A 27,666-nucleotide genomic window follows, 5' to 3' on the forward strand; every position below is an offset into this window, starting at 1 on the left:
GTTGGTCTATGATCAGCTGTGCTATAGTGATGCTATTTACAACAAACTCATTTAAACTGGTCACATTAGGGCAACTGTGAACACTATATGGTTTCTAATGTTCTTAGGCTTACTTTGCAGTGAAAACACGATGGTTTCTGCACAGGCACTTGCTGCTGAAATGGGAAATAGGTGGGATGCTTGCTGAGTCTGTCAGCTGGAATACTGACAATCGCTACTTGGACTGCTTCAATGTAAATACAGTTTTCTCAAACTTCAATACTCTGGGTCTGATTCTCCTTTCATGATAGCATACGTTAATCTAATTCATTCTATTCATTTTCAAGTTAAAAAACAATAAGAAGAAAAAACATAGGATATCTTTGCACAGCTTATAGAAAGTGATGGTGAGAAATTTCAAAAGCACCGCCATTTTACTTCTGCCTTTCTTTTCCTCTCCCCCTTTACTAAAGTTCAATCTGTCAGTGCTTCATCCAGAGAAAATGTGGATTTGCAAGCAAGGTCCCTGTGCAGTTTTTACATAGTAGTAAGAATAAATGTACAAAGCCTTGCTTTTTTTAAATCAGATTTTCACTATTAAAGACCACTTTGGACAACACTCTAAGTAATAATCATATAATCAATAGATAATGTAACTGGTTTAGTGTGTGTATTTCATTTGGATTATATTTGATTGTCCCCTGTTTTCTGGAAACTTTTCTGCCTCCAGTTTCTCCAAAGTGTTCAGTAAGTTCTGAAATATTATCTGCTTCTGTTCAGCATTGGATTTCTGTGGTGTCCGATTATGTACATGCACATCTGGAAATCAGCCTGACTTGGTTTAGCTTCTAAAATTGCAGCTGCATTCTCTTGTTTTATAAATACGGTCACTGTGAATTAGACGTCTGGAATCTTCCAGTCACTCAAACCATTTCAACTCCATTTATCTGTCAATGACATTTCTGCTTGTCTAATGGTTTGCAAGATGTTTGTTTTCTTTGCCACATTCCCACAGTGCAATTGTGTCACTTCCGTGAAGTAAACTGTTTACTCCTGTCAAATTATCTACCTTTAAAAAAGCAATAATGGGATCTGCATGCAGCGTTAAAGTTCCGTTTTAGCTCCTCTCCAGCAGTAGTGGAATTTACTCCCATAACTCCAAGCAATTACAGCTATGAAAATTAATATAAAAGATTGGAACAAGTCTGGAAAGTAACATTTTGAGGTTTTATGAGTATCCCACACAATATTATCTCTAAGCACCAACTAAAATATAATACTTTTTGCAACAAATAAATGGCACGATGTTTATAGCATTTGATTTCTGGAAGGGAAACTTTTAAAATCCTTCTCTTGCTGAAAAAAGAAACTATTTCCTTCAATCACAGAGGAAGTACACATTCACTGATTTTTCTAAAGCATCCCTAGGCATTGGCAGAAGTCACAAAAATAGCACTGGCCAGGTTTTCTGGATAGGTTCCACACTACTCACAACTTCTCAGCCATCCTTCCGTCTCGTGCCTGCCCTACTTCTGCTCTATGGAGCCACCTTATCTCATGTTAAAGAAGTGGCTCTCACCGGAGCTGCCTCCACTGCTGCTCCATGAATTACAGGGCACGGATCTCCCCCTCACTCCTGCCTTCATCTCATCATGCACTGACAAGGCATCTCCCACTCCCCGCTTTCCTCAGCTGGAAGTTCTGCTGAGGCCATCGAGGCAGATTTGCGCTGATGAGTGCAAGGCACGCCCCAGAAGCACACTTGTAGTAGTGCAATTAAAGTGGTGCCTCTCCCCCTCCCTCCCCTGCTCCTTCTTGTAGTATCTGACTGTGAACTTCTCCCCTGGATAAACAGGCACCGCACTGACAGGTGCACCACTGCCTGTGAAGGAATTTATTCTCACGTCTTTTTCAAGGATTATTCAGTTTTACCTGTCAGTTGCCCTCACTGCTTGGTGGTTTTTTGTACCTATATCATGGGTATATCTAACATACCTATATCTAAGACACGTTTTCCAACCCATTTACCTAATTCCAACAGCACAGGCAGAAACTGCTTCATTAGTGATATTTATACAACTCATCTGCAAGAAACATATATTTTTTGGTGGGCAGTATTAATGTCATAAGGCTCTGATTTTTGGTAAAATAACCACAGTCCCTCGGCACTCCAAAGAGAGACTTTAAAGCAAGCGAAGCCAAACAAGGCAGTCAGACATCATCAGGGAGAACGGTGATTAGAACAAACAACAATACAGTGAAAAAATGCATGGCGATTCAGAAATCGTCTTTTGGGAACTGAAGAAGAGATACGGAGCCATTTTTCACTAGCTTCACCAGAAAATGTCAGCACACAGATGCTACTGTACTGTCAGATTGCATCTTAATTTGGCCAAAGGGGACCCAGGCAGTCACCCCTCACAGACGAATTTTAAAGGCCCATTACAAATCTGATTTATTGGTTGCTAAGAATCTCCCTGCTATGGTCTGCAGATTTTGCATGACATGGAGCTGAAATCCAGTGACAGATAAATGTATGCTTCTCTGTACGACTTAAATCCATCTGAATTCAGTATTTCTTGGACATCGGTCAAGCCTCCCCCGTTTGCCCACCCCTTTTCTTCCTAATACCTTAAGGCAGTTTACTTCAGAATGAAACAGAGCATTAACCTGTGCAAAATTGCTAATTTGTACATAACTCCCTTGCTGCCATTAAAAAAAAAAAAAAAAAAGATGAAAGAAAAAGAAAGGAAATGCTTTTGTTCTAAAAAGGCAGGAAAAAATGTTCAGGAACAAAAGAAATGCATCTGCCCAGCAAGAGAAATGAGATATTGCTGGGCTTTCTTTTAGCTATTGAGGCATGCTGGTATAACAACAACCCTGCAAATGTAAATATGACACTGAAATATTCACTTCTTTCACCCTTTTCAAAAATTCTGTTGACTCCTTTTTTCAAATAAAAAACAAAACAAACCACTTCTCGCTTTCAGTGAGAAGTGACTGAACACAAGAGTGAAATGCATTTGGAATAGCTGAAGAAAGACCATTCAAACTTGCTCCACTTGAACTGCCCATTGTTAACGATTCAGACAATGTACAACAACAATCACAGCTCAACTTCTAACCGTGCCAACATCACTGGAAATCCAAAGTCACTAGCTCTTTCTGTTCCCACAAACATCATCAAAGCCTTCATCTGCTGTTTCCTTGGCAAAAACCGAACAGCAACCAAACAGTCCTCTGACAATCGGCGAAAGAAACACGCGATCCATCTGAAGGCATGGTGTTTCACACAGGAACTATTCTAAACAAAGACAACATCAAAAGCAACCCAAGAACCATGCAAGGCAAGTCCGATCAGCCCAAGTTTGCACTGAACATCTGGCGGAGCCCGGCACCGCCTCTGATTTTGATTTTGTTTTGTGGGATTAAAATCCATCTAATCACTTTAACCGACCCTGACTCAGGTCCCAGCTACGCTGCTTTATAAACCGGGAGAGAGAAAAGGAAAAAAAAAAAAAAAGAAAAGAAAAAGCAAGGATGGATGAGAGGCAGAGCGTTATCCCACCTTTCCATGGCTCTCAGCCCGTCTGTCTTCGCATGATCTGCAAACCACCTGTACCGATCCAGCCCATTCTGCGAGCAGAAAATACCTTCCCGGTAAGATGTAGTCTCAGCTGTGCTTTGATTTTTCGGCACGAATGTCTCGAATCTTCTGCTTAAGCCAGACACACACCAAACTGCAGCTGAGCTCTTTTGTTTTGCCTCTCTCCAGGGCTGAGGCAGAGGCTCTCCCAGCGCTGCCGCTCCTGTCCCCACCCCCGGCGGCCGCCCGGCTCCGCGCGGACCCCAGCCCTACAGCCCCAGCCCTACAGCCCCAGCAGCCCTACAGCCCCAGCCCTACAGCCCCAGCCCTACAGCCCCAGCCCTACAGCCCCCGCCGAGCCCAACCCCACCGCTCCCCGCCGCTTCCCAGCGCAGGGGGCATTTTAGGTGGCGGTCAGGTGATCTCGCCGTTAAAAACAGAAAGGATGCTCGGGGATGGTGCGCAGGGATCCGTGGTGGTTTTCAAACTGGCTATTTACATTACAAAGCAGGGAGAAAAATGCAGCTCTGAGAGATCGCTAGGCATTCTTTTGCTTTCCAGTTCCCCTCCAGCAGTACACAAAAGCAGGCACGGTGGCTAGATACCTAATTAAACTTCTCACTGGAAACAGTTAAAAGTAAGGGGTTATTCCTAAGTAAGGGGTTATCCCTAAGTAAGGGGTTATTCCTTAAACATAATTGTATTTCATTCCGGAAAACAGATGCTATGTTGCTTCTGTAAGTCCCTTTCAGCTTCCTCCCAACTGTATTTTTCTTTCAAAGCAGTATTTAAATATTTATGCTGAAGCCATATTTAACATCTGAACAGCAAATGATCCGTACTCAACTGAAAACAATCATTATCTCTTTATTCATAGAATCATAGAATCATTAAGGTCGGAAAGACCAATAAGCTCAACTTGTCTGACCATCAACCTGTGCCGGTGACTGCCCTAAACCACGTCTCTCAGTGTGACAACCACTCTTTTCTTGAACACCTCGAGGGATGGTGACTTCACCATCTGTTCCAGAGTCTTACCACTCTTTCTGAGAAAAAATGTTTCCAAATATCCCAACCTCCTCATCACTGTTACCTGGGAGAAGAGGCCAACCCCCCCCTCACCACAACCTCCTTCCAGGCAGTTGTGGAAAGTGGTGAGGTCTCCCCTGAGTCTCCTGTTCTCTGGACTGAATCATCCCAGTATTATGACACTGTAATTTCAACTATCTTTGACATGAGGCCCATTATATGTAAACCCGACTTTATGAACAGTGGCTAATCTAATGACACTGATCCCTGGCTTTCCACGATTAAAGCTACCATATTGTGCATGGCTTTGGAGCTCAAACTCTACAAGAGGGAACAAATGAAACCGTAGTCCCAGATTCTGTGTGAGTCCCATCTACTGCCAAGTTTTCAAAAATAACAACTATTTTCGGAAGTTATATGTAATTGCAAATAAGAAAATTTGAGCAAATCTTATAAGAAACAGACGATGAGTCCTGATAGAATTATTAATTTTTACCTTTAATTATCATTAAGAATTAAGGTTTAATGAGATTAGAATGTCAGCCAATATATGAAGGCTGCTCCAAAAGTAATGCCTCCTATTTCATTATGTCGGCCCTTGACATCAGAAGTGGATATTGGTGGGATGGCAGTAGAGTTTGACCCTTCCCACCAACATTCCATTACATTTTTTTTGCCATGTGACAGATGGCAGCAAAGGGACAGTCTGACAGAATAGCGCCTGACATGGAAGTGTAGATGAAGCAAAGGTGTATCACTGAATTCCTCCATGCAGAAAAAAACAGCATACGCTGACATTCATCAACACTTAACATTAATGGAGACCAACCAATGGATGGGAGCACAGTGGGGGTGGTGAGTTTCAGCAATGGTGACAGTGACTGGGACACTTCTGCTCATGCAGATTTTTATGAGCATGGCATGCAGGCTCTTGCTCATTGTTGGCAAAAATGCATAGCTAATGATGGTGACTACATTGAAAAACAGCGTTTTGAATCTGAGTATTTGCTCTGTCAAAGAGCATTATAGTCCTCTTTGTCGTAGTTTCCATGGAAATAAATACTTTCATTACTTTCATAAATACTTTGCATTACTTTCAGAGGGGCCCAGGTATCTCCTTTGCGTTTATTATAAATGTTAGGAAGCAGGAAGCATTCAAAAAGCTATGCAGAAAGGGTAAAATAAGTATTCATATTTAATGTCTGTAAGAGTTGAAATGTATAGATACATCTCTATTCCACAACAAATTTAAGCCCAGCTTCCTAAGATTCTGAAAGTCTCAAGATAAAGCCAGAAAACCTACCCATGATACATCATCCAGCACAGGTACTTCCATTGCTTCCCAGTGTTTCCAATAATACCATAAATGACCATTTACCCTTATATGAACTGCACATCTGCTCCCCATGACACAATACACAGAACTCAAATTTCCACACTTCAGTATCCATGCAATCATTTTTTTCTGATGTAAGGTACACAAATAGGAAGCATGATCATTATTTTTTTAGGATACTGAGGAAAAATGTGTTAAACTAGATATCATGAATTAACTGCACCACTATATAATACAAAAATAAAAGTTTTTGCAAACCAGTCTTTCTAGGATAAAATACTAATTATTAATATGTACTAGAAGTCTGGAGTTTATAGCCTGTGCTAGATTTTGTTTCACTGAATGCTGAAAAAAGCATTTAGAACTTGTACTGCTAAGGTAAGCATGTCCTTGGAGAAGAACATCTAGTGCCTTCCTCCCTAACACTCAACATCTTTTTAACAAACACTGCAATAAAGGCCATAGGTATCATATGAAACCAAAACAGCCAGACAATTCCAACTCAAACATCTCATTTTCTAGTTGTAAATAGTATTCTGTGAGTTCTGGGGACTCTGCAGAGAGCAGATTTTTCACTTCACCCTCCTGACATAGTAATAGTGAAAGAAGTGTAATAATATATTTGCTAGAATGGATCCAATAGAATATACTCAACTGAGAAAATCATGAAATAAGACTCATACAAAGTATTCCTTACTCAAATTTCTTTAGAACTCCTAACACAGAGTTGTATTTATGTTAGTGTTTTCTTAGAAATTAGCAGTGATCTCTTATTAGGTGTGAAGTCAACATACTGAGGAATATACTGAGGAAATAAATAGTCTTAAAGTATCACTGATTAAAAGACAAATACTCAGTCACAGTATACTTAATACTATGTAAATCATGGGGCTGCAAGACAAAATTTCTGGCCAAAAGTGAACAAAAACTAGCATGCAGTTGAGTCACACAGAGCACTCTTGTTGAAATGGGTGAGTTTCTTGAAGGGCAGGAGGATCACATCTTGTGTATACATACAATGGCATCCAAAAATGTTCACTTTAGCAAATCAGAGCATGCTCTATATTTTCAACAATAAAATACTGTAATAATTTTTCTAATGCTCAATTTACTTTATGAAAATCCAAAAACTGATTTAATTTCTAAGAAATAAAATATTGATTTTAGACTTCAAATAAAGCCTCTTGTAATCTCTAGGCTGATATACAACACGAGAAGAACAAGAATTTCTGAATGTATGTGCCGATGCAGTAATAAGTACAAGGTTCACTGGAAGATATGGAAAGATTATCTTCCATCTAAGAGGTATATATATATTCACAGAGATGTATAGATATATATGCATAAAATTAAATATAATTAACCAAATTCATAAAATAAATATGGATGAAAATCTGCCTCAACCACAGAGACAATAATGTTTTGGAAACAGCGTGCAGAAATACTTATCACAATAAAAATGGAAACTGGTATTTTGCTTCTCAAGAAGTAAATACTACATATATTTTTTACTATCTCTGGTAATCCCTTGAGAGGAATTTGGAAGTTTCCTGGCAAAATCAACGTTTTAAATTTATACCGTTTTAAAAATTAGAGCTTTAATTTGAACTACAACACATACCTAATCAAATTATTGAGGGATGACAAAAATAAATTAATGGTCTACTGTATTATAGAAATACTCAGTATTTGCAATGTTAATTTTAAAACAGTAAACAAATGCACATATCAACACAAAAAACAATAAAAATCCCATTTTATTTGTAATACTAATCAGCTTTAAGGCTGGATTTATTCCTAAAAAAAGTAGAACTAGGCTGTGGTTTTTCACAGTTCATCTATATGCAAGTAAAAAAGATGCATGCTTAAAACAAAACTGCATCCAGTAAGTAGGAAAAGGGATGCAGCATGTATGTAGACTTATGTATGAAGACTTTTGATTTCTGCAGCAATCAAGCATGAAGATTTTGCTCTTCTATTATTCTTCAGACATTCAAGTCCATGTTTCAAAAGTATTGCAAAAGCAGACAAAACTCTGTTAACTTCTGAGACTTTATGTCAATATTACTGATAAGTAAAAATATCGAAATGCATACATGTTATGCACATAGTTTATACAATCGAGGAAGCTACTACAAAATTAGCACTGAGAGTATTTTAAGTAATATGTTCCATCAGGAATACAAGAAAGTATAATCATAAAAGTCAACAATTTTGGAATTGATAAAGTTTGGGGTTTTTTTGGGGTGTACCTACAGTCCTTTGTGTTCAGAGAAAAAACACTGCCAAGAGGAAAGAGAAACAAAGAAGGCTGAGGTACAGACGTTGTCCTATTCCAGTGACATAAATAAACCATTTGACATGTGTAGGCTGTGACCTATGCTAGAGATAGCAGTTAATGCAGACCTCTCTGTGGAATGAATTCGTCATTATCTTTGACTTTTAAAAAACAACATAAACAAGCAAGACATGATGAGCAAGGTTAATACCAGTATCCATTGGATCTCCTGCACTGTCTTTTCAAATTATGGGAAGGCACAGTAAGAGAGCATGGGAACCTTCCCTTCTTCAAAGATCAGAAGAAAATTTATTTATTTACAAAATATAAAAAATAAAAAAGGAATAAGAAGAGTAAGAAGAAACAAAATTATTTAAGTTGAGGTGGTAATACATCCATCTTCATGTTGTTTTTGACTTATGGAACGAATAGAAGACTCGCAGTTTTAAAGAAACAGCATGAGCAAAATGGAAATCAAGCAGATAGATACTATTCAACACTGATGTCATCAGTAGACCACTGTTTGTTGCTTCAGAAGTCGGTGCTAAAGGAAACCTTCTAAGAATACATAAACAAGAGTTTGGACTATGTATAGCAGCCTAAAAGTCTCATAACTAATATCCTGATAGGCTAGAACCTAGAGCTCAAGTACACATTGAAGGCATATTCAAGATACAAAGATTTTATCCTTTACTGTGGCATATATATGCATGTGTACACATGTATATGTATGTTAATAATCACTGGTCTGAATAAATCCCATCCATATAAAAGAGTAAGTAAATAAATAAATAATGAAAAAAAAGGAATACAGTTTAATACAATTTAACAGTAACAACAAAAAAGTTGATTTACTTCAGCATCTAAGCTATCTGCAGTGTCAATCCATGCATATGCACCACATTCCACCCATGAAAAGGTGAACTCATTAAATAAATTTTGCATACAGGCCCCTTCAATTTGTAGAGGGCTTGGGGGATGGAATGTTCACCCTAACATTTACAAGAATTCTTACCTTTTCATTTTCCAACCAGTTTTGAGACACATGTTTCAGAGAAGACCAAATGCCATAATCTAATTGATAAGCACCACAATATCAATAACTTTGACAGAAACAGGTGGGTAGCAATGGAAAAAACTTAAAAATGTTTAGTTTGTTTTTTGGAGGATATGAATTTAACTTTCTTTGGATAGTTCTACAATTTCTCTTTCTTTAAGACTGTACTAATGCATGTACAGGCCCATGATGAGAAGAAGAAGATAATTATAGTCCTCTCTAGACAGTGTTTTCATTAAGTGTGCTATTTTGGATAAGTAAGTTTTTAATTGGTTTCCTGTGCCTGTAAAGAGGATGGCCTATAGTACCACAGTAGTGAGGATTTGCAACCCTACTGCTTCCCCCTGTTGGAATTCAATAAAGTTTAATTGGATTACAATGGGGGTATCCACAAGATGTCAATTACTGGTATATTCACAGTGTGGACCTCTTCTACCAGTGGCACTTGATTGACTCACTCTGCACACTTCTTTTATTACAGGACCTCTTTCCCTTCTTCCCAGAGAATAAGTATTGTATAGAGATGCCAAAGTCTTTATTAAACAGCAGCATAATTACGCAACTGTTGTGGCACTGCCTACAAAAATCAAAGCTCTACCTGATCTGGGTTTACAGCATATGACCTATTTTATTCAAAGCTAGTTCTAGAATATCCTTTTGTATCTGTGACAATGCTAATGTGTTGATAGTTTTATTTCAACTCCATAGTTCACTCCTTACAGAATGGTACCACATTCATTATTTTAAATCCTATAGTTAATTATAAGGGACTGTAAGTTTTACTTCTCTTGAATGAACAAGAATTTTTACCATGAAATTGCTGATTTTAAATTTTTAACACAATTGTTCTGAAGAGACTTAAGAATTGAAAATTGTTTACTTGTTTTTTTCCATGTCATATGAAAAGAGAATATATACATTTATCCATACTATTAAGTGACATTCTAAAACTCCCACTGTGTAGGATTTGGACCTCCACAGGTTAGAAGTTTAAATTTAAATACTTATCATTTTTTTTTGTTTTGTTTAAGTCAGTAGCTCTTACCAAAAAGATATAATGAAATTATTCAATAACATATATATAAATATATCTATTTGTAAATATGGGGTATGACAGACACTTGATCAATTAGATATTATTTTAATTGTAATATTTTTGCTATATTTTCATAATTTTACATATGTGTAGTAAGATTTTCCAGTAAATAGAAACATTTAAATGTTTTTACTAGTAGCATTTAATTAATCTTTTTATTTGTATCTTGTTTTAAAATACTTTTTTGTATACTAAATGCATTTTAAAAGTCTGAAGAATTATGTACGTTGATTCCTATGTGAACAAACATAAGTGATAATTTCAAATTCGTATTTATATCAGTTATTGGATAGTTGTGTAAGAAACTGACAGATTTCTTTTGGTACTGTTATTAATGTTTCTTTATGGAAGAGTTTGCCTAAAAGAATCCTCACATTCACAAAGCATGTAGTAATATTCCATTTACTCATTAATAGTCAAATACATGCACAATGGCACATCTGACACAGGCAGCTGAGTTGGGAATTGAAACCATAATAATTAACAATAGATTTCTTGATCTCACCATGACAAGTAAATGAAACACTCTGCAGTGTGCTTGCCCACTGGAAGAGGGAATTAACTCAGTATGAGCAGCAGAATGGAAGTATATAACTGATTAGATCTAATTCACAAGGAATGCTACAATGGAAACTTGTGTTATTAGAACAAATCTTTTCTAAATATTACACGAGTATGCAAAAACACATAGATACAAATTACTAATAAGAACCTTAGTGCAATGGCACAAGATGGGCCACTAAACGCAACCTCAAATCCCATAAATAATCAAATAAATAAAATGTACAAAAATCTAATATTTGTATGATTTAGCTTCCTATAGACAATTTAATCTAGTATTTACATTTCTTCGGGAATTTTGGTCTTACTCACTTTGTCTCCGATTTAAACGACTCTTCTTAATTCTCTTCTTAATGCTCCTCTCCCTGTTTACTCTGTGTTCATCTCTGTTCAGCACCTTGGAGAGCAACAGACCCTGCTGCAGCCAATCTCTTCGGCCGTGAGCAGCCCATAAGACCACAGAGATAAAAATCGGATTGCATTTTTATTTTACATAAATTAACTTCCTCTGCTCTTCTGTATATCTGTTATCACTGCTCCATCTTTCCTTTCCCAGTGTTCAAATTGTCTTTTTCTTTTAAAGTGATATTTGCTCTTGCAGCAACTTTCCCACTTCTCCGGAACAGAATGTTCTCCCTTTCCTTCTTCAAATGTACTGCAAAACTTATATTTAATTATGTATTTATTTCTGGAAGGCTGCCATCTGTGAGAAGGGCTCAGAAAATGCCCCATGTCAGATGGGAGCCAGCTCCAGGAGCTTCCAAAAGGCACCCAATGATGGTCAGAGATGAGCCATGAGTGACACAAGTTGTGTTCTGGGAAAGCATGAGATGCTTCAGATGTTGCTCCAGTTGTTCCTTGCAGCCCATGGTATAGCAGGCTGGCCTGCAGCCCATGCACACCACACAGAGGAGACCTCCATGTACAGCTATGGAGAAGCCCACGCTGCATCACTGGATGTGGTCTGAAGTAGGCACAGCGCATGGAAACATCCTCAGGAGCAGCCCTGGGCCAGAACTGCAACCTGCAGAGAGGAGACCATGGTGGGGCAGTAGGGCTGGGTGAACTGCTGCCCGTGGGGACAATGCTGGAGCAATTCCTGAAGGATGAGTCCAGTGCTTCAAACCTATGCTGGAACAGTATTTGAGAAGTAACAGTCTGAGTGAAGCCCACTTGGGATGTTTAGGAGACATCTCATCCTGTGAGAGGGAAGTCATTCCAAAGCAGGGGCAGAGCATGATCATAAAAGAGCAGCAGAGATAAAGCATTACAGTTAACTGCAGCTCTCATTCCCTGTTCCCCTGCACCACTTGGGGGGAGAATGTAGAAGGGGCTGTTTGGGGATGGGAAAGTATTTAAAGTTGGCTTCTAGTTTCTCACAGCCCTAGACTGTTAATAATAGGCAATAAATTATATCAGCCTCATTACATCAAGTCTATTTCATCCATGACAGTAATTTGTGAGAAATCTCTCAGTCTTTATCTCAACCATTAAGACATTTTCTATTGTACCTTCTTCCCTTCTTTGAGGAACTGGAGTGAGAAAGCAATGTAGTGGAGTTTATCTAGACGTCAGTGTGAAAACACTTTGGAATATGCAGTAGAAGTACTGTATTATGCATTGTAATTTTGTTGTTTTAACATATTTCTGAGTCAGAGATATGGCATTCTCATACAATGTGTACTGCTATAAAACTTACTTTGTAGTAACTCTGAATCAGAAATTATGATTACAGCCATATAAATTTTCACTATAGTCATAATAGTTGCAATTACTAATCTTCTTTCAACTATTAAACAGATTTGAATGATGCACCTTCTCTTTAAAGCTTAAAAGAGACTAGTCGGAGCTTGAAATCGTAACTGAATATCTGATGCTGCAAATACTTCCAAGGTCAATAATCGGAGCCATTTCAATGGAATTGTTCACCTGTACAAAGCCACATGCTATGCCCTTGCAGGATCTGTACCTAAATTATCTCACTAAGGCTCAGAGTTTAATTAACTCTCTGATTGATATAAATCAAGAATGATTCCCAAAAGTGGAGATTCATTGGTTTAACTCACAGTAATTTTTTAGGTTACTTTCTTATGGAAAATATTTTTTTGTGATGGCACTATGAGAGGAAAGTAAGTAAAAAAAGTAAGGAAGGAAGATATGGATATGATTTCTACATTTGTATTTTATCTGTGTGTCCTTCCCTCTCCCCTGCTAAATCTGAAGATGAAAGCCAACTAAAAAATAAATTATAAGCAATTGACAGAGGATACAAATGGGTAGGGCCGATAAGATAGATTAAAAACTTGAGCTCAACCACCAGACTTGTAAGAGACCAGTTTTGTGGATTTGAAAGCATGCAAGCATTCTTTCTTTTTAAGGTGGTGGAGCTCTGTATGTTTATTTCACATCTCTCTTTTAACTCTGTGGCTTTTGTAGGTTTACTCTGATATATGGATTTCTGAGTGCATCTGCAGCAATGGCCTCCCTAGGAATCAGAGGCAGCCTTTCTTTCTCTCTACACAACAAACAAAACAACCATGTAATGTGCTTTAGAAGATTCAGACAGAAAAAAAACCCAAACATTTGGCCTTAAATAGATACACAGTCAAACTGTTGAAATGTGGTGAGAACTGCTTATATTGTCTCCAAGGCACCTTTTGTCAAAATTCTCCTTCCAGTCACAGCATTTCTCAGTGCATAGTAGGAAAATCAAGCATTTTAAAGTGTGAGATCTGAAGGGTAAAGCCCACATATTATCAAAATAAAATAAAATAAAATAAAACAAAATAAAGCAACACATTATAGTCTTAAGCTGGATCACAGACTAATGTATAGATGAATACATAATGTGGCAACTGCGGATGAAGAATAGTCCTGGCTCAAGCTACTCTCTGCAGAAAAATTTTATAGGTTGGAGATGAATGTGAGGCCACAAAGTGTGCTGAGGTACAGAAGAATCTCTTTCCTGGTGAGGTTTCAGAGTGGTTGAAAAAAATTGGTCCTATTTCCATACACAATGAAAGAGAAAGGCAAACGACAACTATTACTATGCCAGCTGCTTCTTATTATGCAATTGCTATTTCTGATATTTCATGCCTTCAAAGAACTGAGGCAGATCAAATAATGCCACTCACTCTATAGGTACTGACAGTGAATGCCACATGGGAGTCAAATCTGTTACAGCATGTTGTTAATACATTATATTTGATGTCTAATGGATCTTTTGTTCTTGTTGTTTTCTTTTTTTTTTTCCTAGCACAAATAAAAATATTTTCTCTATAGTCATCTTGAACATCTTGGGATCACAAATTATCTGTAATTCACAAAGTAACCACACTTCTGGCAGCAGAAGCTTGACCAGTAAAGATTTTACAGAAAATCTGTTAATTCAAAAGTGATTGTTAAGTTGAAAATGAAGCTAGTGCAAGATACTAAGATGTTCTTCAAATAACCCTAATTACATTTTTTTAACAGATTTTTAACCTAAAAAGTGCAATCATTTATCTGCTTTTCTGCTAACCAGAGGTAAATGTTCTAACAATTGTAACAATTCTCTGTTGGTATCAATAGAGAATATCACATCTAGAAGTACATAGTTAACATTTCTGAGGTCTTACATCCTATGCGATGGTAACATCAGAAAATGTTAAACTACAAATGAACAGTTGCAGTTTCTAAATGTTAAAGTCATAAATAATACTAAAAGCTGAACCTTTAGTGATACTTCAGCTGGAAATTTTATCTTACGTACAATTATAAGTTGGCACCCAAAGCACACAGTTTACAATCTCCTCAGAATTTAGACAGCTGCAGATTTTCCAGAGTGCCAGGCCTTTATCCAGTTGTCAGACCCAACACTAAGGGACTAATCTTGCTTTTTCTTCTACTGTATTTTTCTTTATTCTGGGGATCAACTTCTCACATGAAGAGAAACCCATTTTTGACATTCATGTCAAGATTTCTAATATCACAGCTTACCTCACTGCACCCGCTTTCCAGTAAGACAAAATTCTTGTGTCAAAGGTTACATCTAACAAAATCCTGCATATATTCATTCAACCCTTTCAGATTCAGAATGTTACCTTGCCTTCTAATATGAAATTTGACATATCATTTTTAAGTACTAATTTTTTAGAACTGTTTCTAGAAAGTCCTTATATCCTAGCAAGCACAAAATACAAACAGGATATTTTTTTGCAAACCTTTTTGGCTTGCTATTCCACTAAAATGTGATCCATAAAACCTTTTCATTGTAAATGGAGAGTAGCATGAGTGTAATTTTTCTATTGTGTCCTCTAAATGGGAGCTGAAACCTTGGTTAGTTTATAGATCTTGATTGCTTGTCTAATATTCCCTGAGATTTACAAGGAAATGATGGATTTTTGTCTTGTAAATGAGTCTCATTTTATTTCATGTGATGGCGCAGACAACAGTTTTCACGTATAGAGTATTAAGTTATTTCAACTGTGTATAGGAATAGAAGTTACTAATCTGTAAGAAAATGTACTGCAAGCACTACTTTAAACTTTTGGCATTCTTTTCCTGCTAGTCAACTTTTTCATGTCCTAACAAAACCTTATATTTTACAAATATTCTTAAATAAGAACATAGTGCTTAATCAATACAAAATCAATACCAAGAATCAAAAGTAATGTAGCCTATCAAATACTATTGGCTTTTCATAACAACAGGAAAGTCAGGTGATTGCAATATAAGACTTCATTGCTTTCAAACCAGGTTACAGACAGAGAAAGTGTATTCTGAATTTAAAACTTGATGGTGATTGGGTGGATTGCGTCTGTCCTGTCTTTCAGAAAGTCGAGCAGAGCACACTGGTAGGAACTTCTGTCCTGTTTTGGGCATGGTTAAAACTGTCATCTATGCCACTCATTTCATGAGATAAGTATCCCAGAGGGAAAGAAGAGAATCATTAGAGATGAGTGATGAGCTGGATCACTGCTCTGGGTACTGACTGAAAGCAGTGCAAAGACACCTCTTTCAAAGTTACGGATCTGTGTGTAGAATATATGCACCTGTTACATGATGCTGTGGATACAGTTTGCAATGACTAATCAAATTCCACTGAATTGCAATGGAAAATTTGTGAGACGAATCATCAGGAAAAAGTGTTTCAACTCTTCATGAAGATTATAAAATTATGTTATAATTCTTGCTCACATCACTGGTCATGAGTGGTGATCCCCAGGATCAGGCAGAGGACTGTATACAGGAAACAGACCTGGGGGTATTGGCCAATGCTCAGCTGAACATGAGTCAGCAGTGTGCACAAGTGGCCAAGAAGTCCAATGGAATCCTGGTTTGTATGAGAAATAGTGTAGCTAGCAGGAGCAAGGAAGTCATTGTTCCTCTGTACTCAGTACTGGTGAGGCTGCACCTCGAGTATTGTGTTCAGTTTTGGACCTCTCACTGCAAGAAAGACACTGAGGCCATGGATTGTGTCCAGAGAAGGGCAACAAAGCTGGTGATGGGTCTGAAGCGCAGGCCTTATGAGGAGTGGTTGAGGGAGTTGGGATTGTTCAGTCTGGAGAGAAGGATCAGGGGAGATCTTAAAGAGAGATCCATTAGATCCTTTAAAAGGATCTAAAGGGCATGGGTTCGAGTTGCACCAGCGGAAATTCAGACTGGACGTTAGGAAATACTTCTTTTCCAAAAGAGTGGTCAGGCACTGGAATGGGCTGCTTAGGGAGGTGATGGAGTAACTGGCCCTGGAGGTGTTCAACGTTTAGGTATTGTACTGAGGGATATGGTCTACAGAGAATTGATGATGACAGGTGAACAGTTGGACTAGACGCCCTTGTAGGTCTATTCCAACCTTGGCAATTCTATGATTATGGATAAGTTCTTTTTGTTTCCTTCCTTCAGAATCCTAATTTCATTCAAATCCAATCATCATTTATACGGATTCCTACCTCTATTGTAAAATGTATTGATAGTAATAATTTAATACAGCTCAATTGCACAGTGTCATTTGCATTCAGAGACAGAAAAATGGAATCATCCATTCCTGAAGGAAAATTTGGGCAATCTTCCATTGAGCTCAGTCCCATTTTCCTGACAAAGTTATCTTAGAATATCTGTGGGATTTTTTATTTGCTTTCAGTACCTGGCATGGAGTCCAGCTTTCTAAATTAAAAGAACAGATTAACAATTTTGTAAACTAGCACAGCTAACAACTTGTGGTGACAACAGCAGATTTTGATCTTTCCCCAGAACACTGAATTGTTTAGCAAATTAAACTAACTGGTGAGGTGAAAAGATAATCTCATAGTCTACAGTCAAGTTTTTGTTTCTTCTATCAGTACCCTCTCAGAAAATCTAAGAGAAATATAAACTTTTTCCCATCACATAAATACAGGAAATTCCCATCTCAGGAAACAGTTAAAAATCTATGCATACAAAAAGTAAGGCCTATTTAGTAAGAAAAGTTTCTCTACATAACCACAACTCGAAACAGAACACCAATTGAGCCTCAGGATCCCAGTGGCTGAATTACAGTTAACATAGAAAGAGGAACATTTCCCAACTTCCCCCTACTCCCCCCTCCCCAGAAATAATAATCATATGCAGAGATTAATCTCTAACAAAAAAATTATATAAATAAAATCCACAATACACATTTGGGTCTTTGTGAAGAATTGCAGAGTAGAATAGACAACAGAATTAAACATGACTGGAAGTAACATAGCTGATGTAATTACAGAAGAAAAAAAATAATGAAAGAAACAAAAAAATGTTCATGTACCATGAAACCTGTGCTTCAGCAAATGTGAGAGCGATGGATTATATGGCTTTCGAAAGCTTTCATTTACAGTTAAGTCCAAACTGAAACACCAGAGCATTAAAGTCAGAAAAATCTGAAGGTTAGCATTTTTTCTTTCAATGAAGTATTAAAAGTACTCCCTAAGTGAGCACTTCTTTTGTTACATAAATCCCTGTTCACTGAACTGATTTCCTGTTAGCAGACTGAACCATGGATTAGGTACATTTGATCTGAAGAATGTCACTAATGAAACAAATCATCAGGAAAGGAAAAAGAATTTTAAAGTGTGCTTAGTGCACTCCATGGTCATAGTGAAGAGGTTTTGCAGTGAAGGGTAGAAACTCAATGGGAAAAAAATAAGGGAAAAATGTGGGTATATAAAAACGGATTTATGATGCAGCTTAGGAAAGTTGAACTTTCTGAAAGAGCCACGTGGAACTGAGGTAGCTGATGAAATATAAATCTCAGCGAACATTACAGCTTAATGCAAGTGAAACATTTGTTGTACAAAGCTGTAAAGAAACGGCTGTGCTTGAAGTCAGACCAGGTTAATGGAGGCCATGCATTGTTACCATTCACATCAACCAGCTGGCAGAGTCCCTGGCATCCTGTTAAATCGGTATGACTTTGAGCAAGTCAGGACAGCAGTGCCTCAGTTTACCCATTTATGAAACAGGAGTTCCATTTAGCAGTGCTGCAGGGCTTAATTATGCTCACAAAGTACATGGGATCATCGTAGGAAACCTTATATGCATGCGAATTTCTATGAGCATAACATCTGTAATCATCAGTTCTTTGAATAATAAGAAATGATGTGAAATCTGCTGGCTTGCAGGTGTAAAGAAAAAGGCATTTTTCCTTCACTGTATAGTAAATTACACATCTTAAGAAAAATCATAATGACAATTTTGTAACTGTATCTCAAATATAATAATCTGGGCATGTTTTTCCATATTTGTCTAGAAGGTACTGAAGGTCTTGCACCAAAATCTAAAAGTCCTTTCTTCACACTTTGTTCAGGGGTACATTGATTATCCCTGTACAGAACAGACACAAACCAAGACTGGCTCCATTCATTATAACACTTGCATTATTACTAGGATAAAATAGTTAAGCAAATTAATTTGCCATTTAATATGAAACTGTTTATGTATTTCAAACAACTAGATATCATTTTCTGGAGATACACTGAGGTAGGGGCATCCACAGCATTTCATTAAAATTCCTTTCCTCATTCAGCTACAAATACTTTTATGCACATAAGCATTGTGCCTCTGACTCACCTAACAATCCTAATTCAGTCTTTGAAGATTTTTTTTTTTCTTTTTATTTGTTTGTTTTGTTGAGAGAGTGGCATGGGTGGATTCCTGAGCTTAACTATTCACTCTTACAGCCAGTATCTCTGAAAAAAACAAGATATGAATCTATATCCTCCCGCATCAATAATCACATTATTTGACAAAATAAATTAACAAGTAAAACCTTTATTAATGCACATTTAGGACTCTCACTGATATCTCTTACAGAGCATCAATTCAGAAAAATTAAACCTTCTGAGGAGCATAAAATAAAGAATTACAGTCTAACTTCAGTTCTACCTCTGAAGCTTGCACAAACCATTGGGAATAGCTGTGACAGCCCATCTCCAAAAGCATCACGTGACTTGGCAAAGTGGTAAAACGATACAGTGAGTTAAAGGCCAAAAAATATTGTGTTTCTTTTGAATAAGTGAAGTACTTTTCCAATATTCTCTTATTTTGATGGCAAAAACAGAATGGCAATAAATAACGGCGGGCCACTGATGAGGAAGCGGAAAGCAATTAATTTTGTATTTCCTCATTTCCCACAATTTGATTTCAACAGATGAAGACACCAGTGGTTAGTTTATGAAATTTATAGATCTGTTGCCAACTTGTATACATTTCAACTCATTTGTTGGGCTACTTTCCAAAAACTGTTATTTCACTTTTGTTGAATTCTGCATGTTTTCTGGTTGTGGCTTCAACTGTTTCAAAGACTGAATTTTCTGAGTGCTGAAATATAGAAATGTATATACTTTTTTTTACACAAGACTTGATTTAAGTGGCTATGGCCGTGCCAAAAGCTGAATGCTTAGTTGCCACTGCAGTGGGGCAAAAAGAAGCATTTTTTTCCTTTCCTGACTATATTACTAGAATGGAAGAATAATAATAATAAATTTTGCTGGATGCTGTATTTACTAGGAGACAGATATTTTACTGATAGTTTTTCAAAAATATAAAAAGCTTCTGCTGTTTATGTGTGGGTTACACTACTTTTAAGTACAAAAAAAGATAAGGCATATGTTACACATATCTCTACTGGAAGAATACATACAGGACTAACGTTTCCTAAGTTCAGGCTCCTTGCAGGTGTTTCTTAGCAATCAGCAGAGAGACTGTCTGATGAATGAGGTTGCTGAGCCGTGGTTCCTTAGTCAAAGAATGTGTTTAGTTCCTGAAAATGGAGCATCTGAACTAAACATCTGACCTGGATGTCACAGAGCAGCATAGCACATAAATGCTACTTGATTTTCTTTTTCTGGTGTTTATGACCAAAATAATTTGCTTCATTTCAGGGTATTTTCTATGTCGCTTCTCTTTCCCTCTGCATCCACCCCAAAGTCACTGCAGCTACATTTTAATTGCAACCGAAAATAAAAATAATATAAATAATTCACTGGACATAATATTAAAAATAAAAGTTAATATTAGGAAATCTGGTTGAAATTTAATGTAATTAAGTGAAATACATAGTAGTAGACAATTCTCATTTTAGGGAAACTATTTAAAAGTGCTCCACCCTATAAACGTTCCTCAAGAAGGACAATACAGAAGTAATGTAGTCTTGAAAGGAGAGATAAAAACTACTGAAAAATGTGTTGGGGTAACAGAGCAAAATATGTCTTCTCAATATTGTTGCTTTCTGCTATCAGATGAAATCAGAAGGAAACAGTTTTTCTAAGAAAAAAAAACAATTTTCAAAATTGGGTTATATCATAATAACAAGTTGCCAAAAGTTAGTCTTTTAGAAAGACAGCTTTAAGTTCATTTCTCATCTGATTTCTGCTGGATATTTTGAGAAGGATTTAGAATAAATAAAATTCTGCGAATTGAAATGTACTATCTAGGCTTTAACCATATTCAGCTTAAAAAGCAAGCTACAAATTATTGTAGGCTTCCTGCATTATAAACAGATACAAATAAATCTATATATACTCAAAATATATGCTTACTGTTAGAAGTACTTAGTCCACAGGAACCTTTGAAAAATTGTAAGTATTTGAGTTTATCTATAGAGGGTCTTCAAGCACAGTATTTGGGTTACTATATTCAAGAAACTGCAAGCTGATTTTAAATGGAAATATATATCTTTAGAAAAAAAGAATGTGCAGATGGTCTTGGATGACTGAGAAACAAAATGAGTACTAGCACAAAATGAGCACAAACTGTTCATTTTATGAGTTGTCATGGAGAGAATTATGAATGGAAAGTATTCTTATGCACTAATGAAGGCAGGAGAGACCTGAAAAGAGGCATTAATTGCACTATAACTACATTACTCCAGTATGGACAATTTGTACTTATTATTTAAAGTGCTGATGTATTACCTTGTAAAACTTGATGCAAACACATCATCTTCCTAAAGAGTAAAATAAGACATTTAGATTGGAAGAAATCTATTTGAAGTTTGCTCAATCAAAAAACAAACAAACAAACAAAAAAAACCTTCAGCCCAACCAGAGGAAAGCTCAGAAAAGTATTTCATTTTTCTTCCAAAGCAAGCGACTAAACAAGATGCAGACATTATGTTTAATTCAGTAAACAGAGGCTCTGTAAACAGAGCTGTATAGGTTATATGGACTATGTTAACCGATACTTGTATTTTGGAAGACAGATGAACCATCAGTTCACTGACAGTATCAATATGATACTGCTGACTGATAAGAATTCAGCAACAGACATTACCAAAATTAACATAAAGAAGATTTTGAAAGCAATATTGTGTCACCCTATCAAATATATCACCAGAAGATTTGCAACATCCATAAAGAAGGAAAAGACAACACCATCAACATTTGAAACAGGATTTTCAAAAACATCTGTCCATTTGGGAAGCCAAATGCCATGAGAATCCAAGACCCGAGGTACTCACTTTAACAAACCGACAACAGTCTATTTTCTATTAAAGCCCTTTAACATATGAGTTACCTTTTTAAATTAGCTTCTGAATTCATTACAATTGGTAGAAGTGCTGATGTAAAGTTGAATTCAGCAGCTTATGTTCAAGAAGATGGTAAAGTCATGATAAATTAATAAATCACTCTATTCCAATTGCTAATTGAGAACATTTTGATAGTCATGTAATTTTAAAGATGTTCTTCACCTCCTGCTGAAGCAGTCACTATGCCTGAAGGACAGTAAGAGGCAGAGGCAAAATATGCCTGAATCTCACTTGGTGGGTAAAGAGTATCAGTTGGGAACCAGCATGACGCTGGTTGCACAGGCAGCTGCCCCACACAGAGTGGTTTTAGAGATTTTGAGATAAACTTAAATTAAGCCAAATTCTGTGTAGAATGTCACAGTCTACCGACAAAATTTACCGAACACATTGATGGACAGACAAAATAAAATACCTGAATCTATTTGAATTGACATTGATCTGAAAGTGATATCAATAATGGGAGAGAAAACAGTAGTGTGTATTGGGGATAAACAATTCTTTAATAAAATGAACTAGTGTAATATAAAGAGCAGTGTTGTTACTGAATAAAAGAAATGCTTTTACTTTCTTGCTTTTATCTCAAGAAGCAGTTTATTTCTCTGTTTAAATTCTGCTAAAGTCACATATATATTAAAATTAACATTCTTTCCCATTGCTTGCCACTTTCAGCATCATTTTCTTCAGTTGTTTTATTCAGTCTGAAGATTCAGTATCTACTTTCTTTCTCACCCTCTGTATAAAAGGTTTGCTACTGTTATGAGCTAGCATCAAGAGAGAGCTGAGAGAGACTAGATACATACATTCAGCATGCACACAATATGACATGAATTCAGTCTCAGTATTTCTAACACATTTCTTGTTCACAATAGAAAATGTACTTCTTTTATCTTTTGTCATTTCCTAGCTTTTATGGCAAGTACCCAGTCAGCCAGTCCCAAGTACTGGATGTTACTGAATAAACCCATAAGAACCAGTAACATTATTTATTTAAGTTTAAATTTTCAAAACATCCTTGTTTCATAATGTGGACATGTGAGAACTCATTTTCTTCTTCATCTAGTTAATGAAAGTAATTTGATATAGTTATACACTCAGATAGAGAAATCTAAATAACTTAATGTTTCCAGAATACTATTTCCTCTGACCTTTTTAGCAGTTGTCATCACTATGCACAATTAGATAGATAGCTAATAAAGTGCTTTAAAAACTGTTGGTTTTTTTTTTTTTTTTTGTGTGTGTGTGGCTTTTTTGTTTTGTTTTGTTTTTTGAAATATATATGTAATTTAAACTTATATTACAGTTCCCAGTCTGTATAAGACTTACTTTTCTCCTTTGGATTTGTGGGAGGGGGGGAAGGAGGCAGCTTTTTTGGTTTTAGGACTAGGGTTTATTTGATCAGAAGTTCTACTGATAAGGCCTTCTCACCTACTACCTGTTTAATGTCTCTTTTTCTGGTTTTGAAGTGTTGAGCTATTATACTTTACCACTGGCCTTAGAAGGAATATGAGATGCTCATTTGGGCTTGAAAACAAAGACCTCCTGTTTTACAACTGAGGTCCCAAGAAATGAAGTAGGAACTCTCACGAGGCACTATATTTTGCAAATAAACCCCTTAATTTGTATAACCACACTAAGGAATAAAACAGAACAGATTTCCATGATTCCTCACCAAGTTCCCTCAGATGACTGCTTCTCAAAGCAGAAAGACACCTCAGATTCCATGCCAATTCAATGAAATTCCTCCTGTCTTCATAGTACCAATCAGTATGGGTGACAATGACTGTGAATTATCTTGCATATTTTTTTTAAGAGTAACAACTGGGATTGAAGAATTAAATTTTTTTTTCTCTAATTAACAACTTTGTTAACAACTGTAGAAATTGCCCTTTTTGTTCTTTTACAAGAAAAATAAATGGGCAAGGTTTACAGAAGTTAACGTTCTCCACTGGAAAGACCATTACAGTAATTTACATTAAAATATGATAACTCTATTCATGGTAGGCTTCCAGTTCTTTAAAGGACCTATTCACTATTGTACAAATTCCAGCCATATACCTTAAATCCCAGTTTCCAGATTATAAATGAGTGGATAACAATATGATTTTGCTACTTAAAAAGGATAGTAATGACTGCACTCCAATTTTAGCTTTCTTACATAATATACTACACAACACTCAAAAAATCACAAAATGGCTTGGGTTTGAAGGGATCTTAAAGATCATCTAGTTCCAACACTGTTCCATGGACTGGCTGCCACCCACCAGATCAGGCTGCCTGGGATCCCCTCTTCAAATGTCTCCAGGGATGCAATACTTGCAGCTTCTGTTTGCAGTTGTGCCAGTGCATCACCACCCTCTGATTGAAGAACTTTCTCCTAACATCTAATCTAAATTTCCCCTCTTCTAGTTTAAATAAATTATCCTTTGTTCTGTCAATAGCGAAGTTAAGTAATTGCTGGACAATTACTTCTGCATTAACATGATTTTTTTTTTCAGAGGGTTATATTAAGCCAGTTCTACTTCCTTGCCATCTACAAAAAATTCCCATCATGTTTGAGGTCTCCTCCAAATTAAAGTATTTTTCTCCAGAGTACCTAACCACAAAAAAAACCCCTCTCAATTTTATAGCAAAGTTTCTAAATGTTTTAATTTGGAATAAAAAAGCCACAATACTTAACTTTAAAAATGTTTTAAAAAGTGTTTTCTTTCCTTTCCCTCTTCATGGTTAACCTGAGAGGTTGAAGCAAAATTCTCACGGAGTTTGACACTTAAGTGCATCTTTCAGGGCATGTACTACTCTTCACAAAAAACCTCACCAATAATAAGCCTGTTAGTACCACTGCCTTCCCACTGCCTTGTCCTAAGAAGGCACATATTTATGTAGGAAAAAAAAGGACTTTGTGATGTTATGGTTTAACTCCAATACTTCAAGATTTGCATATTTCTCTAAAAAATGTGATAATTGAAAATACTAAGATATAACATTTCAAAACCTGTAAGCAAAAGTAATACCTGACCACTGTAACCCACTCTCCTCCTCCAAAGATTTGCTTCATTTTATTCACAAAAGTCCTTGTTTCTGTAAAGCATTCCAATGAACAGCTCAGCTATAGTTAAAAAATCATTTTCTGTATGACTTCCTTTTCTCTGCTACAAGGCAGATAAGGAAATAAATAACTTGTCCTCCCAGAATAGCACTGTTAACTGTTACACATCAGACATTCATTCCAAAGAAATTTCACTTAATATATTTACCACCTTGCTCAAAAATAAGGAAAAACAAAACAATTACAGTCGAACATGAATGAAGTTTTTCCTTCTAGCTGCTATTCTATTAATCACAAAATCAATGATGAATTATTTATATTCTCATTTATAAAACAATATAAAATGACAGAAAGATAGAATATTGCAAGTAGGAAGGGACCCATATGGATAATCGTTCAGCTCCCAGCTCCACACAACACCACCCAAAATTCAAGCCCTAAATCTGAGTGTTGTTCAAACTTCCTTTGAACTCTGGCAGTTCAGGACTGTGCCCACTGCCACTGTCCATCTCACTCTGGGGCAGAAGTTGTCCCTAACCCCCTGATCCTCCCCTGACACAGCTCCATGCTGTTCCCTACAGGCCAACAGACATTGTGAGATAGTGCATACAGATCTAGTTACTCATTTTCAAAAAGAATATTACTCATTTCTGTAAAATTAAAACATATGCTTAAAGACAACCTTATAGAAGGAACCTATCAAAGCAGTCCTGATTCAATGTGAAAAGTTTAACTGCCTAAACCACTATTCTTTTCAACACTGTATGATTTTAAGTAATTTTTACAGTGAAATAAATGAAAGGTAACTGAGGATATATTTTAAGCAGGAAAAAAATCTTATAATTTGCAGCTGTTCTTAGCTAACTGGCTTGTTGCTGAGATCTTGTTCTTTGATTTACACCTACAGTCTCACACTGAGAGAGATGCAAAAAGTTTATGTCTACATATGGTGTCACTCTCTCTGTTCCTCCATTAAATATGTCAGTTCAGTATACTGATATGGCCCAAATAGGTGAGCAAGGCACTTCCAGAGGACCAATCCTGGGACAGAACTGCTTCCTAAATCTGCTCACTGCTCAGTCAGAAAAGCCCCCACAGCAGCAGAAAGAAGGCGTTCCTTAAGATATGACTTAATCTAAACATTAACTTAGTTGTTTCACCTACCTGAAAAATAAGTCAATTTCTACTGCACCAGCAATTCTATATAAATTTCACAACATTGTGCTAAGTGGAATGTTTCTGTTGCTTAATTATTACCCTTCACATTACAGATTCACACCTAATGTGAGACTGTACAACTTGCCACAACTGTGTCAGCCTAGTTCAGGCAGTTTTCAGTTCATCTCACTTTCCATTTTTCTATCCTGCACTTCAAGTTAAGTTAGTCCATGACAAAACTGTGAAATCCCTGCTTGAGTCAGGATAAATATAACCCCCTGTTCTACTCTTGTTTACCAAGCTAATCATTAAGTGTAGAAAGGCTGCCAGGTTGATCAGGTGCGATTTCCCCCTCACAAATCCATGGTGTCTATCCCCATTCACCTTGTCTTTCAAGCGTCTAGTAATAACTTCCAGGATTATTTGTTCCATCACCTTCAGTGAGGTGAGGCCGATTAATGTGAAGTTCCTTGGTTCCTCTTTTTTTTTTTTTTTTTAACCTTCCTTGAAGGCAGGAGCAACATTTGCTTTCTTGACTGTCTATACATCCCTCATCTGTTCCGACTTTCACTAGTAAATGTTACGCTTTTGAATCATATTAAGCTTTCTTGCACAAAGTATACATACACACAAAACATATCCGTAATTCTATTTAGTTTAGCGTTCAGCAAAATTTCTTTCCTGATGCTGAAAGCACTGTTGTTTTTAAATCCTCTCAATGAGCTACATATTTCTAAAGAAATAATAATTGCAAAATTAATAACTATTTATAATTACCATGTTAATTCTAACAACTCAAAATGTGTCACTGCTAAATCATGGTTTTCCTTCACCCAACATAATCATTTGTTTAGACATTCTGTTCCATATTTCCCTAATTATTTTAATTTTTTTTCCTCTGAAATTTGAAATTTTAGTCTTCTTTTTGAGATGAATGTCGTAGCTCATAAAGAAACAACTTATTTCAAGCTAGTTCACAGATACTGATAATAAAATGAAGGAAGCATCAAGGATGATTTATAATGCCACAACAAGCAGTGAAGAAAAAAATTACCTTGTCAGTTCTGCACAGTTTTTATGTTTTATTTAAATAAATGTGATAATGTCCCCTTCTCCATATTTTCAAAAGTAATGTTGATTTGTAGCTGAATTATCAACAATACTGCATCATAGTCCTAAAGGAATGGAATGGGAACTCTGAACGCAGAGCTGGTGAACTGAGTGATGTATGGAACTTGATCATCTTGTCCTAAAAGATCTGCAAGCTGTATTTCTAGACACCACAGGTATTCCTCTTTAAGCACACTTTAGAATGTGAGGTACATTAGTAGGAGCATGTAAAGTGTTGGGAGATTGATATATGTCGGCAGCTCCTGCAGCCTGGAGAGCTGCAATTTTGCAGTGCACTACAGCATCTCTTTCTGTTTGGTGTGTTGCCTTAGGTATCAAAATCTACAGGTTTTTTCCATGTTTTCAGAGCAAATGTGCTCACCATTTCCCATTTCACCAACTGGAAG

At 36.6% G+C, this 27,666-nt stretch overlaps 1 protein-coding gene across 6 annotated transcripts in view; it reads right to left on the reverse strand.

Moving 5' to 3' along the window:
- The window catches only part of MAGI2 (membrane associated guanylate kinase, WW and PDZ domain containing 2), a 718,224-nt gene that overhangs the window by 396,678 nt on the left and 293,880 nt on the right, over window positions 1-27,666 (reverse strand). Inside the window, exon 1 of one of the 6 annotated variants that reach the window (XM_065743671.1) lies at window positions 3,548-3,787. The exons of the other annotated variants lie outside the window; for them this stretch is intronic. The gene's annotated coding sequence lies outside the window, so the exon portion shown is untranslated. Of the gene's footprint in view, window positions 1-3,547; window positions 3,788-27,666 lie in introns of those variants that run through there. 6 annotated transcript variants of the gene reach the window in all.

This window comes from Cyrtonyx montezumae, unplaced genomic scaffold (genome assembly GCF_038088225.1).
Source record: "Cyrtonyx montezumae isolate F1298 unplaced genomic scaffold, pur_monq_1.0 scaffold_3, whole genome shotgun sequence".
Classification (NCBI taxonomy): Eukaryota; Metazoa; Chordata; class Aves; order Galliformes; family Odontophoridae; genus Cyrtonyx; species Cyrtonyx montezumae.